The 15,760-nt window shown below is 39.4% G+C and overlaps 1 pseudogene; it reads left to right on the forward strand.

Moving 5' to 3' along the window:
• Positions 1-1,296: 1,296 nt before the first annotated feature.
• On the forward strand, positions 1,297-1,509 carry LOC100471722 (annotated as a pseudogene).
• The last annotated feature ends 14,251 nt before the right edge of the window (positions 1,510-15,760 follow it).

The raw sequence follows: 15,760 nt of genomic DNA on the forward strand, positions 1-15,760 counted from the left end.
CCCACCTATATGAGCACCTGAGGCTCAGAAATGGTGGAGAAGAGCAGTTGGCATCTGGAAGGTTAGTCTTTGAACTGTGCTCCACCAGTCTCTGATATTCACGAGCAGACTTCCAGTCTCCAACAAAGCACAGTGGAGTGGCGGTTCCTGCAATAAGACTTGGGGACTAGAAGGTTGTCCAGAACTGAAATACAGAGCAGCATTGTGAGGGCAGAGGAATTTCCTCTGCCTTTCAAGGTCCTTGTAGCCAGACTAAGAATCAAATTGATGTGAGACAGCTTAACAGGAGAAAATCAAATTTAATTTCGTGCATATGGGGAATCCACGCAGACGTGGAAATCCCAAAGACAGTCAGGCAAAATGAGGTATATATGTCATCCTCAACTAAGGAGAAGTGGGTAGGGGTCCATGACTTCAAAGAGAAGGAATGCAATTCACAAGAAGATGAAAAGGAGTGAATGTTTGGTAAGCAAATGTTTGCTAAGCCTCTCTGAAACAATGGGACCCAAAGCACTTTGATCAAACAGGCCTTGCTAGGTTCTTGCCTGTCCACCATGCCTAGTTCATATCATAATGTAGTTATTTGTGGCGATAGCTCTCTTCCTGGAGCAGGTCCTCTGTCTAAATTCTTTGGCCATTGGCAGGGTGGTAAAGAGCTTTGCCTGAATCTGCGGGGTTTTGATTGCTTTTTAACTCAAAATAATCTTCATGCCAAAGTGGCCCATCTTGAGGTGGCCTGCCCTTGACCCTTACACAGGGGATGTGGGCAGCCTCCAAAAGCTGAGAACAACTTCCAGACAACAGCCAGCAAGGCAACAAGACCTCAGTACCAAAACAGTGTGGAGCTGAATTCTCCTAAAAACCTAAATATGCCTAGAAAGGGAATATTTCTGAGAGCCTCCGGATAAGTGCCCAGGTTAGCCAATACCTTGATTTCAACCTTGTGGGCCCAGAGTAGAGAAATTGCCAATCCAGCCCACAATTTTGCCCTACAGAACTGTGAGATAATAAATTTGTGTTGTTTTAAGCTGCTAAATTTGTGGCAATCTCCTATGTCAGCAATAGAAAATTAATACAGGGAATAACAAAAGTCAAAGTGAAATATACATTTAAAAAGATATACAAGTATGTATTTTGAAAAAAGAGAAAGTCACAGATAAAAAGGTAAACAGAAGAGGAGCTACAGTCTTCATTAAGAAAAGGATGATTTTGAACATATGAAAAGGGTTCAGACTGGGGCTTGGTCACATTTAGGGGGCCAGGAAGGAAGGGTTTGGCACTAGCAACTGCAGTGTGATGTGGTTTGAGATTCTGCCCAGAACTGGCATCATGGCCGTGTGCTTGGTCATCCCCGGCATAGCCACTGTGCACGTCCACAGGTTCGGTAACATGGGCGAGGAGAAAAGGGTTGCCTATTATCCATACAAGTGAAGTTTGATGGAAAGAGGCAGACCCATCTCTGGAGTTAATCGTTACTATGTGTCAAAGGGTTTGGAGACTATCGATTAAGGAAGGCTATCCCTTTTTTTTTTTTAATAAAGATTTTATTTATTTATTTGACAGAAAGAGACAGCCAGCGAGAGAAGGAACACAAGCAGGGGGAGTGGGAGAGGAAGAAGCAGGCTCCTAGCAGAGAAGCCTGATGTGGGGCTCGATCCCAGAGCACTGGGATCACTCCCTGAGCCGAAGGCAGACGCTTAATGACTGCGCCACCTAGGCGCCCCAAGGAAGCCTTTTCCTGATTGATGAAAGATAACTCAGTTATGTTCATCTACCTCTTCTAGAAGGTTATGCAGTGTATTAATGTAGCGTATAATAAAAACAGCAAAAAAAATTTTAAAAAAGAGTTCAAAGGGCTTGTTCAAGAGTAAAGCATTAAGGATTCCTGTTGTTAGCTGAGTTTGTAACTGAATTTGTGATGGCTAGGCTGCCACCCTCTTCAGTCCCAGTTTATAAAGCTAGATTTCTGTTTTGGATGCTGTAGGGGCCCTAGACCTATTCAATCAGAAACCCTGGGGATAGGGTCCAGCTATGGGTATTTTAATATATCCTCCAGATGATTCTGGTGGCTAAAGGGATTTCAAAAGTGATTTCAAAAGGATACCAATGTGGTTCCCCTTTCTAAAGAAGGTTGCTTTCAAGATAATAGGAAAGGAAACACAAGTTTGCTGTCTGGTGGGATGCCTTTCTATTAAGCTACCACATTACAGAATAAACTGAAAGAGACACATTATCTGAAGCAGGTAAGGATATAATGTAAAAACATTATAGAGATTTTCAGCGACCTTCTCTTGCATAGCACTGTGTTAGTGATTTTCCAAGGAGATGTGGGCACAGAATTATTAACTTTAGAAGTTTATAAATAAGACACAGTTTCCTAACACCAAATTTGAACATTTCCTCAGGAAAAGGAGCTTTCATTGCTTGGAATTTCTGGGGATATTTTCAAACTATGACAATCTACTATTATCCATACTTAGTGTTCTGGGGCAGGAATATTGAAATTTTGAAAAATATTCCCCAAGAAATGCTGATGGATTTCATCACTTCTTTCTTCCTGGTGAAAGCCACTAAGGAAAGCGTGTTAATGTTAGCATTCCACCCAAATTTCTGACCCGAGTTGAATATATTCCTAAATTCTTCAACTGAAGCCCTTCAGACCTGTCAGTGTTTCACTAGTGACCCAGGGTGTGGAGGGCAATGTTCCTAATATGGCTGCTAAACCGCTAGTGCTGGATAAATATAAGGGTCTAAAGAGCAGCCCTGAGTCCTGTCTCTCTACACGGTGAGCTCCTCCCTTGGTTGAACTTGGGTGCAAAGCTGCCAAGCTGCTCAGCCCATCAGAGAATGAACAAATTTATTTTGAGTGAATGTGAGAGTCAGAGGAGTGGAGGTCAAGGGCATGGTTGAGCTCATCCATCTGCCTACCTTCTAAAAGCAAGGAGTGGACTGTTCTTTAAAGAAATTGAGACTTCATCCTCTTTATCTTCCCTTGTTAAAGAAGAGATTCTATGCTTTTCACTGAGACTATATGCTTTGTTTTTATTTCCCTTTGTTTTGTTTTTTTGGTTGATCTGCAAGCTCTAAAATAAAAAGTAATGGCTTTTCTTGATGTCTTTACATGCAAATTTTGACAGACCCAATTAGCAGCTCCTGAAATCTGTTCCTTGAGAGCTGCTTGTACGCCAGCTCTGCCATTTCCAAAAACTCCGTACGCCAGCTCTGCCATTTCCAAAAACTCCGTAACTTTGGGCAAATCACTTAACATCTCAGTGCCTCAACTGTAAAATGTAAATATAATAGTCCTTACCTCATTGGGTAATTTTCAGGATTAAATGAGTTCATAAATGTCAAGCACTTAACAACTGTGCCCTGCGTAGGATTGGCACACAACAAATGGAAAGTATTATTGCTGTTGTGGTGATTGTTTTCCTTGCCCTGGATCTTTGACCTCTCACACTTTCCAGTCCTCACCTGATAGGTGCCACAGGCCTGGTGAGCGTAACTAGGGGAGAACAGAGACTATTGGTTCGAGGTGAAATAAACATTGAGATTCCCCAAAATGCCACACCCCATCTGCACACACAGTACCTCTAGTCTTCTCTCACTGACCGTGGGTTCCTTAATGAAGTGGCAGGAAAGTGAAAGAATACCAAAGAGTTACTTTAATGACATGGATATATAGCCTTTTAGCATTTAGATATGCAAAGAGTAGAATCCAGTAAAAAAAATTCTAAATCATGCAACATAATGTACAGACTGTATCAATCAGGATAGGCAAAGTCTTGTGCAGTAATAAAGAAGTCCAGCCTTGTGACAATGTATAACAGCAAGGGCTCATTGCTTGCTCATATAACCTGTCTGTCATGGGGAGGCTGGGTCTTTATTCCATAGCTCTCTTCTCTGGCTGACTTAGGCTGAGAGAGCAGCCAGCATCTGGAGAGTTGCTGTACTATCACCATGGCGCATACAAGGGGGATGAGGCAAATCGTGTACTGGCTATTAAAGCTGTAGCCCAGAAATGAGTCACTTCCGCTCACATTCTTTTGGCTAAAACAAGTCGGATGTCTATGCTTAACTTCAACAGGGTACATGAAATCTTTGAAGTCATATTCTAAAAACCATAAACATTATGAACTGTTGTTTCAAACGAAACAATTTAAAATATTTAGCGTTTCACAGTATAAAAATACAAATCAACCTGAAATAATCTCAACCCTTCAACTCGAATTATATAAATTCAATTTTTTCAGTCTTTAAAATTTCATAGTGTACTTTTCTAAAACTGTAATCACAATCATAAGCACCAATCTATATAATTTTCAAACATTTCAGTTGTCTAAGAAAAAACTGCATAAAAAGATCAGTCTCATTCCCACTTTAGGACAGTGCAGAGATAAGTGGAATTTTCACCTGAGTGGTTTGTATTATCTTAAATTTATAGACATTTAATTCCTAAAGTACATTTTTCTGTAATGTCTTTTGTTCCTGGTGTTCATTGTGTGCATATCAGTATTTAAATTGCTTGCTTTAATCCAGAGTAATACCTTAAAAATGTACTTTGACTAGGAAGTATATTCTGTATATTATCTACATATAACCTCTATCTATATACCTGTATATAATCTGTCAAGTTTACTAGATTGTAAGCATGGACTAGATATAGATATAGATTTAAGTTAACATTGGTAATACCAGCTGTACAATTCAGTGTTTGCATTTAAAGCCAACTCTGAATTATCCATAGTCATGGAATCATTATCACCATCATCATCATCAAAACAATATCTTAACTTGATGGAATGAGCACTGGGTGTTAAATGCAACTGATGAATCACTAGTCACTAAATTCTACCTCTGAGACAATAATACACTACGTGTTAATTAAATTGAATTGAAATAAGAAATTTTAAAAATCTTTGAAAAAGGCAAAAAACCAAAAACCAAAAACCAACAACAAAAATCAGTATCTTAATTTACTAAGTTTTACGTACTTATTTAATCCTTTCAGCACTCAGAAGAGGAGCTATTATCTCCCCTGTATTTTACACATTTGGAGATTGAGGAGAGATTAAGAGAGTTAACCAGGATCACACACTAGGTAGCAGAGAAAGCACTTAGATCCCCGCCTCCTTGGCGCCGGAACAGGTGCTCCTAAATGCTACTTAGGCTCAGTCTGACCAAACCCCAGAAAGTGAAATAGGAAAATAGGAAAGTGAAATAGGACAGTTTTCATTATTGAACTGAACTCACCCCCATGAAATCCCTGAATAAATAACTTTTTAAAGAAAGGTTACTTAGGGCCAGACAAAATGTCCCAATGAGATAAGAGTAGGAATAACTTGCCCAAAGGGTCATTTGTCACCTACCTACTAGTAGAATGAGTCCAATACAATAATGTCTACATTTAAAGTATGTTAAGTAGTGAGTAGCCGACTTTTCGGATTAAAAGAATGAAAAAACAGTTGTGCTTAAAGATAAACAGCTGAATACTAACATTAAAGGAAAAATAACTATAAAAAATAATTGAGGTAGGGGCGCCTGGGTGGCTCAGTGGGTTAAGTGCCTTCGGCTCGGGTCATGATCTTGGGGTCCTGGGATCAAGCCCTGCTCAGCGGGGAGCCTGCTTCTGCCTCTCCCTCTGCTGCTCCCCCTGCTTGTGCTCTCTCGCTCGCACTCTCTCTCTCAAATAAATAAATAAAATCGTTTTAAAAAATAATTGCATTAAACTGAAAGATATGTCAAAGACTTCTTTATTAAATATAGAGATGAGTGACAAAGAGTGTGTGGTAGCTTCAACTCACCTGTTAAAAAGTGAACCTCCGGGCACGCCATGAGACTCACAGTAGCCAGAGTATCCTGCTAGGCTTTTAGTTTTCTATAGGATCGGAGATGAATTACATTTTAACTCCTATTAATGCCAGCGTCCTGTTAACTGAATACAAGCCGGTTAATGAGACCATTGACAGAAGACTGTAAGAACAATTGTTTTTTAATGTGGCTTTTCAGTTTACATTCCCTTCATAAAGAAAAGCTGATAAATTGCATTGGAAAATCAATTTGCAACCAGAAAATAAATTGCTATTTCAATAACTTTGCTGAGGTGGGTAGCCTACAGTATAAAGGGCATTTATTTATAGGTAAATTGCTGGTGTTCAAGAATTTTCTCTGGCAAGGCTAGCTTGGTTAGCCACCGGACAGAACAAAGTTAAGATACCGTGCTTGAGACTGCTATCCTCAAAACAGTCCGTTTATGAGGTTGGACCTTGGCTGGCATCTGGGAACTTGGATTTCAGGAGGGCTCCCACCATTCCCAGAGCTGATTAGAGTGGCTCACTGTGTCTAAATTATTCACGCAAATGATGTGGTTTATGCTGAACTCCAGCTTCTCTTCTGGGAATCTGGAAATTTGATATATGATTGGTACCTACATGACCAGCCCCCAGTAAAAACGCCAAGATGCTGGGTCTCTAATGGGCTTCCCTGGGCAGAAGCATCACGCACACGTTGCTCCATTTTTGTTGTGGGGCAGTGTGCTCTGAGTGACTCCTCGTGGGAGAAAGAGATCCTCACGTGCATGGGCTCTTCCCGATTCTGCCTGTGTCTTTTCCCTCATGATCTGGCTATATATCCTACTATATCACTGAAATAAATCCTAGCCATGTGTACAACTATACGCCACGTCCCACGAGTCCTCTTAGTGAATCTCTGGCTGTTGGGGTGGTCTTGGAAACGGTGGGCATAGCCACTTTCTGCAGGCAGTTTACCTCCACAGGATTTAATTTAAAGAGCAGTACAACATTAATGTGTTTCATCAGAAAGTTGTGGAAAGACTTGGCATTTCACTCCTGTTCTGACAAAATAAACAAAAGTCCAAATATATTTGCAATCTGTGATTTCAGTACATCAGCTTGTAACAAACATTTTACACAGTAAGAAATTCTGGAAGGGAATCAGGAAGGCAGGGGAATGTACACAGCAGAAACAATAGTGCACTTCTAAAGAAAAATAAGCAGAAGTGTCATTGTTCCTTTAGCCTTGAGGCACAATTATTCTTTGTTCTGAGAATTGTGAGGAAAAAAAAAATCTAAGAAGGAAGATCTCCTGTGGACTTCCAAAAACAGCAGCGTGGGAGAAAGTGAGCAGAGAGCGAGGGATCATGCTATTAATGAATGTCATCTTTTAAAATTGTAGTAACATTACCTTTACTACAGTATCAGTCTGTGTTTTGTCTAGGCTTCTTTTTAGGTGCTGGAGGGCTGTTAAATATTTGTGAACAAAGGAAGGAAAAATATTCACACAGTATGTTCTGAAATTGAATTGAAAACAAAAGAACAAAGCAGTGTTCATTGAGATCATCACATTAAAAGAAAAGATGCCTGACATCAGATGGAATTAAAATGCCAATGCCTGACATCAGATAGAATTAAAATGCCAATTCCATAATAAATATGTCATGAAGAGCTACTGTAACACAATATAAAATGTTGGAAAACAATAATGCAATGTATACCTTCTAAGCATCACTGTTAAGTTTTTCTCATCCTTTGAAGCAATGTGATTTTTCAGAATGTATAAAATGCAATGTTATGACAGTAACATTGTGATAGTTTATGAGTAATGATTTTTTATAGTTTATGAGTAATGAGTAATAATTTAAGGAAGAGATTTCATCTATTGAGAGTATGGCTCGAGACTCTTTTCCCTTCCTCTAAGAGTCCTGTGACATTTATGCATCTTTAGCATCTGTCCCCCCTTTTTCTTGCCACCTATTTACTACTTGAAAATTTATTTTTTTCCTATAAACTAAATGGTGTTTTTTTTTTTTTTTAGATTTTATTTATTTATTCGACAGAGATAGAGACAGCCAGCTAGAGAGGGAACACAAGCAGGGGGAGTGGGAGAGGAAGAAGCAGGCTCATAGGGGAGGAGCCTGATGTGGGGCTCGATCCCATAATGCCAGGATCATGCCCTGAGCTGAAGGCAGACGCTTAACCGCTGTGCCACCCAGGCGCCCCAAACTAAATGGTTTCTTAATGGAAGAGAAACTAAAAGGCTGGCCTTACGGGAAGTGGGGTTTGAGAGAAAGTTGTGTTCGGAACCAAGAATTTTCTGTTCCTTTCAAGGTCCTTCTAGACAAAGAATGAGACAGATTACCAGGAGAAAATCAAATTTAACAGTGTATCTACAGGAATCCACCCAGACATGGAAATTCCAAAGACAGACAAAAAGAGGTACAAATGTCATCCTCAACTAAGGAGAAGCAGGTAGGGGTCTGGGACTTCAAAGAGAAGGAATGCAGTTCACAAGAAGATGAAAAGGAGTAAATGTTTGGTAAGCAAATGTTTGCTGAGCCACTCTGAAACAATGGAACACAGAGGACTTTGGTCAAACAGGCCTTGCTAGGTTCCTCCCTGTCCACCATACCTAGTCCATATCATAATGTAGTTATTTGTGGTGATAGCTCTCTTCCTGGAGTAGGTCCTCTGTCTAAATTCTTTTGAGGCAGTTGAGGGTGGGAACAAAGAGTTTTTTTCTGAATCTGCGAGATTGTGATTGCTTTTTAACTCAAAATAATCTTCATGTCCAAGTGGCCCATCTTGGGGCAGCCTGCCTTGGTCTCTACAGTTGGAAGAGGATAGGATTAAAAGAAGAAAGATAGTGAGAGTGATGAATAGTTTGAGGCCTGTGTACAGGTTTTTATCACTAGCAGAGAGTTACTCTAATGTGTAAGCCTATTGAATGACCTGTCATTAAAATAGAAGTGACATGACAAATAATTATGTCTATCAGAGAATTTCAATATTGTCACAGAAAGAATTCTTTTCCCATATGCTCAGTCTAGTTAGAATATGTGAATCATTTGTAACGAAGACGTTTTTATTTTTGTTACATTTCCCATGATAAAAGTACGTGGGTTTAGCCTCACAATTTTTTTTTCTAAGACTTTAAACTCCGTTAAGGAAGGGAAGTGAATCCATAATTCTTTAGTTACATTTTTCTCCTCACACCCTCAGACTATTCTCAGTGTTTACTCCAGAATAGGAATTTGGAGAAAAGGATAGGGGGTGATGGGGAGTGCCTTCCTCCTTTTCTTTCTATGTTATGAAAACTTAATATTACTTTGTAATTCATAAGTGAAAGTTAGACTGCAACTGTATATGATTTCAGTTCTAGAATTTCCACTGGAGTTATTTATTTTTTTATGGTTCCTATTTCTTTGCTGAGATTCCCTGTCTTTATATTCATTGTGAGGGTATTTTTATTCACTTCCCTGAACATAATTAAAATAGCTTATTTAATACTCTTGACTAGTAATTTAGACAACTGGGTCATCTTAGGGTTGATCTTTGTTGTTTGTCTTTCTTTTAAAAATTGAGCCATGTTTTTTCTGCTTTGTCTTCTGCTTTGTTCTAATCTTGAATTTTATGCTGGATATTGTGAGTATTCTGTCATGGAGACTCTAGATTCTGTTATAGTTTCCTGAAGAATTGATTTTGATATTTTCTTTGTTTTTAAATCAGGTACATCATTTGGTTGGTTTCAGGCTGCATGGCTTGAATCTCCTGAGGTGGTAACATCACAAATTTCAGGGGTTTTTGTTGTTGTTGTTGTTGTTTTTCGATTTAACTATGTAACTGGAGCTTACTCTGGCACATGTATGGTTCAGGGGTCAGCCACAGAATTGAGCAAAGTTTATAAGGAGAAATTGCTGCACTCCCTCTCTGTCTCCTTTCCAGTGTCACCCCCTTGCTATCCAGGAGCTGTGATTGTCCTGGACTCTGACCTCTGGTTCTTCAGGCCAGAAATACTGCAGATTGTCTTTTTTTTTTTTTTTAGATTTTATTTATTCGACAGAGAGAGAGAGAGCACAAGTAGGGGGAGCAGCAGGCAGAGGGAGAGGGAGAAGCAGACTCCCCGCTGAGTAGGGAGCCTGCCATGGGGCTTGATCCCAGGACCCTGAGATCATGAGCTGAGCTAAAGGCAGACACTAAACTGATTGAGCCACCCAGGTGCCCCTTCTATCAGAGTTTTAGCCACTCCATGTAGAGATATCTTTCTTCCATCCTCAGGGTAAAAAATGGGAAACTGGCACTGTGCCCTGTTTCTTCTTCCAAGTTTCAAATCTCCTCCAGGATCCACCTATTTTTGTGCATTCTCTTATGCCTCTCAGTCACTGTTTTATGTTATTTATTTATTTTTATATTTTTTAAAGATTTTATTTATTTATGTGACAGAGAGAACACAGCAGGGGAGTGGGAGAGGAAGAAGCAGGCTCCCAGCGGAGGAGCCCGATGTGGGACTCGATCCCGGACTGCCAGGATCACGCCCTGAGCCAAAGGCAGACGCTTAATGACTGTGCTACCCAGGCACCCCTGTTATTTATTTATTTTTTTAAAGATTTTATTTATTTATTTGAGAGAGAGAAAGAGAGCATGAGCGGAATGGGGGGTAGGGTTGGGGGGGGAGAGAGAGAGAGAGAAGCAGACTCCCCACCAAGCAGGAAGCCCGACTTGGGGCTCGATTCCAGGACCTGGAGACCATGACCCAAGCTGAAGGCAGATGTTTATTAGCTGAGTCACCCAGGCATCCCCACATTTCTCGTAATAAGAGAGAGAGACTACTTTCCACATTGCTACTTCTTGCATATTACAGGAATACCAATAGGACCAAGATCATCTCATATATGCAGTTGATCTAAAATGAGCAAAAGGGCTGACTTACCATGAAGAATAATATCTTTATTTACAGACAGAATGATATTTGGGGGGTTTCTGGTATTTTAGATGTTATCTCTGCTTCCTTTTCTCAGTAGTCTTAGCAACCTGCTCTATATTACAAGGGCAATATGGACTGTGGCATTGGTGTACAATAAGAGATACGGTATATGCAGTTTTTATATAACAGGAGGGTACTCCACAGCCTAGATGGAGGGTGGGAGCACTGGGGACCTGCCACAGAGGGTTGGTACAGCTGGGGCTGCCTTCATGCTGATTGCCCTTTATCCCCAGGAAGGCTACTAGCCTGGGCTTTGACCTTTCTCTCTGGGGGCTATCTGCCCTAACGCGTGGGAGAGGCCTACAATGTAGTCCATTCAGGAATCCCAGAGCCTGAAAGGTTCTCCACTCATTTCTGATTCTCCCTTTAAAAGTATTTCCTACCTTGGATTTGGGACTTACTAGGCACAGATTGTTTCGTTGTACAGTTGGGTTTTAATTTTTTTTAACTTAAGATATCTTAGCTGATTTTTCATAGTTTATCTGGTGTTTTTCTTTACATTTTGTAACTGTCTAACTTTAAACTCTTCAAACTAAATGTTTAGCATACTTAGTTCTATGTATTTTTTTAGCTCCTTTCATACGTACATACAGAGAGGGAGAGGAGAGAGACTAAAAGATACAGGAATAGACTTCTATACACAATGCAGTATTTTTGTGCAGAAATCATCAAAAGCTATTTTCTGAAAGAATCAATATGTCTGTCACCATGGATAATTTTAGCAAAATAACTGTTATTTTAATACAATATATAGTATTTTCTAGAATGATATACATTATATACAAAATTATAATATAAATTAACTTATTAAATAATTCATTCATACTAATGTGTATTATTATATTAATATATATTATATTAATATATTTATATATTATATTAATATATAATGTATAATATATAATATATTATATTATATTAATATATTAATATATATTAATATAATGTATTAATATATTAATATATATTATATTACATATAATATTTTCTAGAATATAAACAATATAAAGTCATGAAAAAATACCCCAAAGAGTCAAAAGAAAAAAAAAAATCACTCAGTCCTGTCATTCAGTCACCAGTAACAATTCTAAAGACTTTTACACTTTTAAGTGGATAGAAAGCAATCCACTACAAAATTATAAACAGCTGGTTAGCTAAGGCGGCAGTCTGTAGAAATGGAGAGAATGGAAGATTTGAGACACTGACATTAGAAGAGCATAAAGGAACTAAATGGAGTAAAAATATTATAAAGGTATAGTTTTAACATTTTTAAGGGGAAAGGAAGTGATAAGCCACAAGCAAAATCTCTTAAAGGATCAAGAAAAATCCCTAATGCTAGTTTCTTGATAGGAAAAAGATAGAGATGCTAAAGATAGCTCATAAGCCCCCAATATAGAAAAACTGATGTCACCCTAAAGACTAATATCATTAGCCCTAAGAGCCCTGTGGGACTTTAGAGTAGCCAAAGTGCTTCGGAGTGTTCTTCCTGACGGAAAGAAACAGCATGAGGTAAAACTAATTAATTTTACAGCCCAAGTTGGGAAAGAGCAATCTGGCAATTTTCTCACTAAATAAGTAAATAAATAAATACTTGTTTATATTTATTTGGGCTATATATTTTATATGTAAGTCTAGCACCGTTTTTTCTTTTTTTCTTTTTTTAAGATTTTATTTATTTATTCGACAGAGATAGAGACAGCCAGCGAGAGAGGGAACACAAGCAGGGGGAGTGGGAGAGGAAGAAGCAGGCTCACAGCGGAGGAGCCTGATGTGGGGCTCGATCCCACAACACCGGGATCACGCCCTGAGCTGAAGGCAGACGCCCAACCGCTGTGCCACCCAGGTGCCCCCAGCACCCTTTTTTCAAATAAATACTGCCCTTCCATTTAGGACTGATACCAGAAAATGCATATTCAAGCTGGAGGTTTATTTATTATTGAGTTCCAAATCGAATAAGAAATGGCTATAAAAGCTCAAGAAGTTATAGAACCATTAAATAATTTATGGAGCGGCATAACTGAGACAAGGAAGGCAAGAAGACTAGGAAGAGGCTAAGAGCAAAGAAGAGAAAGAGGGAAAGCAGGTAGGAGGGAGGATTTTTCCTTAAGTTTTAAATAGATTTTGTTTTTGAAAGAAATGAGCCATGTATGCTACAAATTCCCAAATTCAATCTACAAATCTCCATTAACAAAGTTCCTAAATTGCTTTTGAAAGTTAAATTGCTGTTTAATTTCTCATAGTTTAGGCATTCTAGGCATTCATGTTTGAAACATTGACCTGATTAGTTTTTCAGTTTACTTTTGGAAATTAGTTCGTTAGTCTCTAATTAAGCCAAGTATGGTAGGCTGAATAATGACCCCCAAAGATATCCATATCCAAATCTCTGGATCCTGTGAATATATTCTCTAACAGAGTAAGAGGGTCTTTGCAGATGTGATTAAGGATCTTGGATGGGGAGCTTAGCCTGCTTTATATACGTGGGCCTTAAATGTAACCACAAGTATTCTGTAAGTGGGAGGCAGAGGGAGACTTGGCAACAGAAGAGGAAGTGTGACAATGGAAGCAGAGGTTGGAGAGATGCAAGAGATTGGAGCAATGTAAGGATGGTGAAAGGAGCCACGAACCAAACAATACAAGTAACCTTCAAAAGATGGAAAGGCAAGAAAACAAATCCTCCCCTCAAGTCTCCAGAAAATACAATCCTGACAACACCTTGATTTTAGACTTTTTAAAGATTTTAGACAGTTCTGAGATGTAGAACTGTAGGAAAATAAACATATATTGTTTCAAGTCAAGTCAGTAAATTTGTGGTAATTTCTTACAACAACAATAAGAAACCTATATAGTGAGACAGTTTAAATAGATCTGAAAACTAAAGAAAAGGCTCTTTCTATATATTCATAGGTACACATATATAAAGGCTATGCATACAAAAAAGGTATTGATATATGTATATAAAAAGACTATTCATATATATGCATATATATGAAATCAAATACCTGACATGTTAGGCTTTTAATTAAAACAGAAAATATGGCGCCTGAGTGGCTCAGTTGGTTGGGCGTCTGCCTTTGGCTCGGGCTGTGGTCCCAGTGTTCTGGGATGGAGTCCCATGTCAGTGTCCCTGCTCAGCGGGAAGCCTGCTTCTTCCTCTCCCTCTGCCTGCCACTCCCCCTCAAATAAATAAATAAAACCTTTAAAAAAACCCCAGAAAATGCAACACGTTCCTCTGGAAGCGTCTGAAAGTACTGTTGAGACACTTAACATCAGGGGCACCTGGGTGATTCAGTCGGTAAAGTGTCTTACTCTTGGTTTCAGCTCAGGTCATGATCTCAGGGTCTTGAGATTGAGCCCCGAGTTGGGCTCCCTGCTTAGCGGGGAGCCTGCTTCTCCCTCTTCCTCTGCCCCTCCCCTCCACTTGTGCTCTCTCTCTGTCTCTCTCTCAAATAAATAAATAAAATCTTAAAAAAAAAAGAGATTCTCTCTCCCTCCCTCTGCCCCTCCATAGCTCACATGCATTCTCTCTTAAATAAATAAATTAATCTTTAAAAAAATTACATAAAATCATTATATTACTTGTACTACACTACACTTGGTCTCAGCTGAAAAGCCATTACTGTATCACTTGTGATTGTGCTAAAATACAGATGAAATTTAAATATGGCAGAAACTCTCTTAACTGACCTCCTCCTGAAGGAGTTATGGATTAATTGATGATCTCCGTTTCAACTGTAAAAGATACTAACCGATGTCCACAGCGTATTGAATATTCCTTGGCAATAATACTCATGCCTACTCCTGATCCCACCAGTTAAGTTGTCTGCTCTAACAATAGTTGTGCTTTTTCCCAAACTGATTTATTTCAATAAGTTATTTCAATAAATAATATACATCCATGATTTGATCACAAAGATTATAATTCTTGTGTTTTTTTAAGATTTTATTTATTTTTGAGAGAGAGAGAGAGAATGAGCTGGGGGGGGTGGGTGGAGGGAGAAGCAGACTCCCCACTGAGGAGGGAGCCTGACCCAGAACTCAATCCCAGGACCCTGGGACCACGACCTGAGCTGAAGGCAGACGCTTAACCGACTAAGCCACCCCGGTGTCCTGTAATTCTTTTTTTTTTTTTAAAGATCTTTTTTTTTTAAGATTTTAATTTTTTTATTTATGTGACAGAGAGACAGCCAGCAAGAGAGGGAACACAAGCAGGGGGAGTGGGAGAGGAAGAAGCAGGCTCCTAGAGGAGGAGCCTGATGTGGGGCTCGATCCCGGAACGCCGGGATCACGCCCTGAGCCGAAGGCAGATGCTTAACGACTGTGCTACCCAGGCGCCCCTGAAGATCTTATTTTCAAGGAATCTCTGCACCCAATGTGGGGCTCAAACTCACAACCCTGAGATCAAGAGTAGCATGCTCTACTGACTGAGTCAGCCAGGTGCCCCACAAAGATTGTGATTTTATGTGCACAGTTTTTTTGTTTTGTTTTGTTTTAAAGATTTTATTTATTTATTCGACAGAGATAGAGACAGCCAGCGAGAGAGGGAACACAAGCAGGGGGAGTGGGAGGGGAAGAAGCAGGCTCATAGCGGAGGAGCCTAATGTGGGGCTCGATCCCATAACGCCGGGATCACGCCCTGAGCCGAAGGCAGACGCTTAACCGCTGTGCCACCCAGGCGCCCCTATCTGTACAGTTTTTGTTTGGTCTTGTTTTAGTGAGCTCTATGCCAGTGTGGAGCTCACACTTACAACCCCAAGATCACAAGTCATATGCTCTACCAGCCAGGCACCCCTATATGCTCAGTTTTAATTCCACACTTTGACTAAATATTCCATAAATTGATGAAATATATATTGGAAAAAAAACCTTGTTTTCATGAAGATGCTTTGGAAAATTTTATTACAAATGAATAGCTAATAAGAATCGCTATTAACGTATGTATGGGGGAGACAACTTAAAATTTTTGAAATAAAAATCATAAAAA

The sequence above is a fragment of the Ailuropoda melanoleuca genome, chromosome X, assembly GCF_002007445.2.
Source record: "Ailuropoda melanoleuca isolate Jingjing chromosome X, ASM200744v2, whole genome shotgun sequence".
Lineage (NCBI taxonomy): Eukaryota > Metazoa > Chordata > Mammalia > Carnivora > Ursidae > Ailuropoda > Ailuropoda melanoleuca.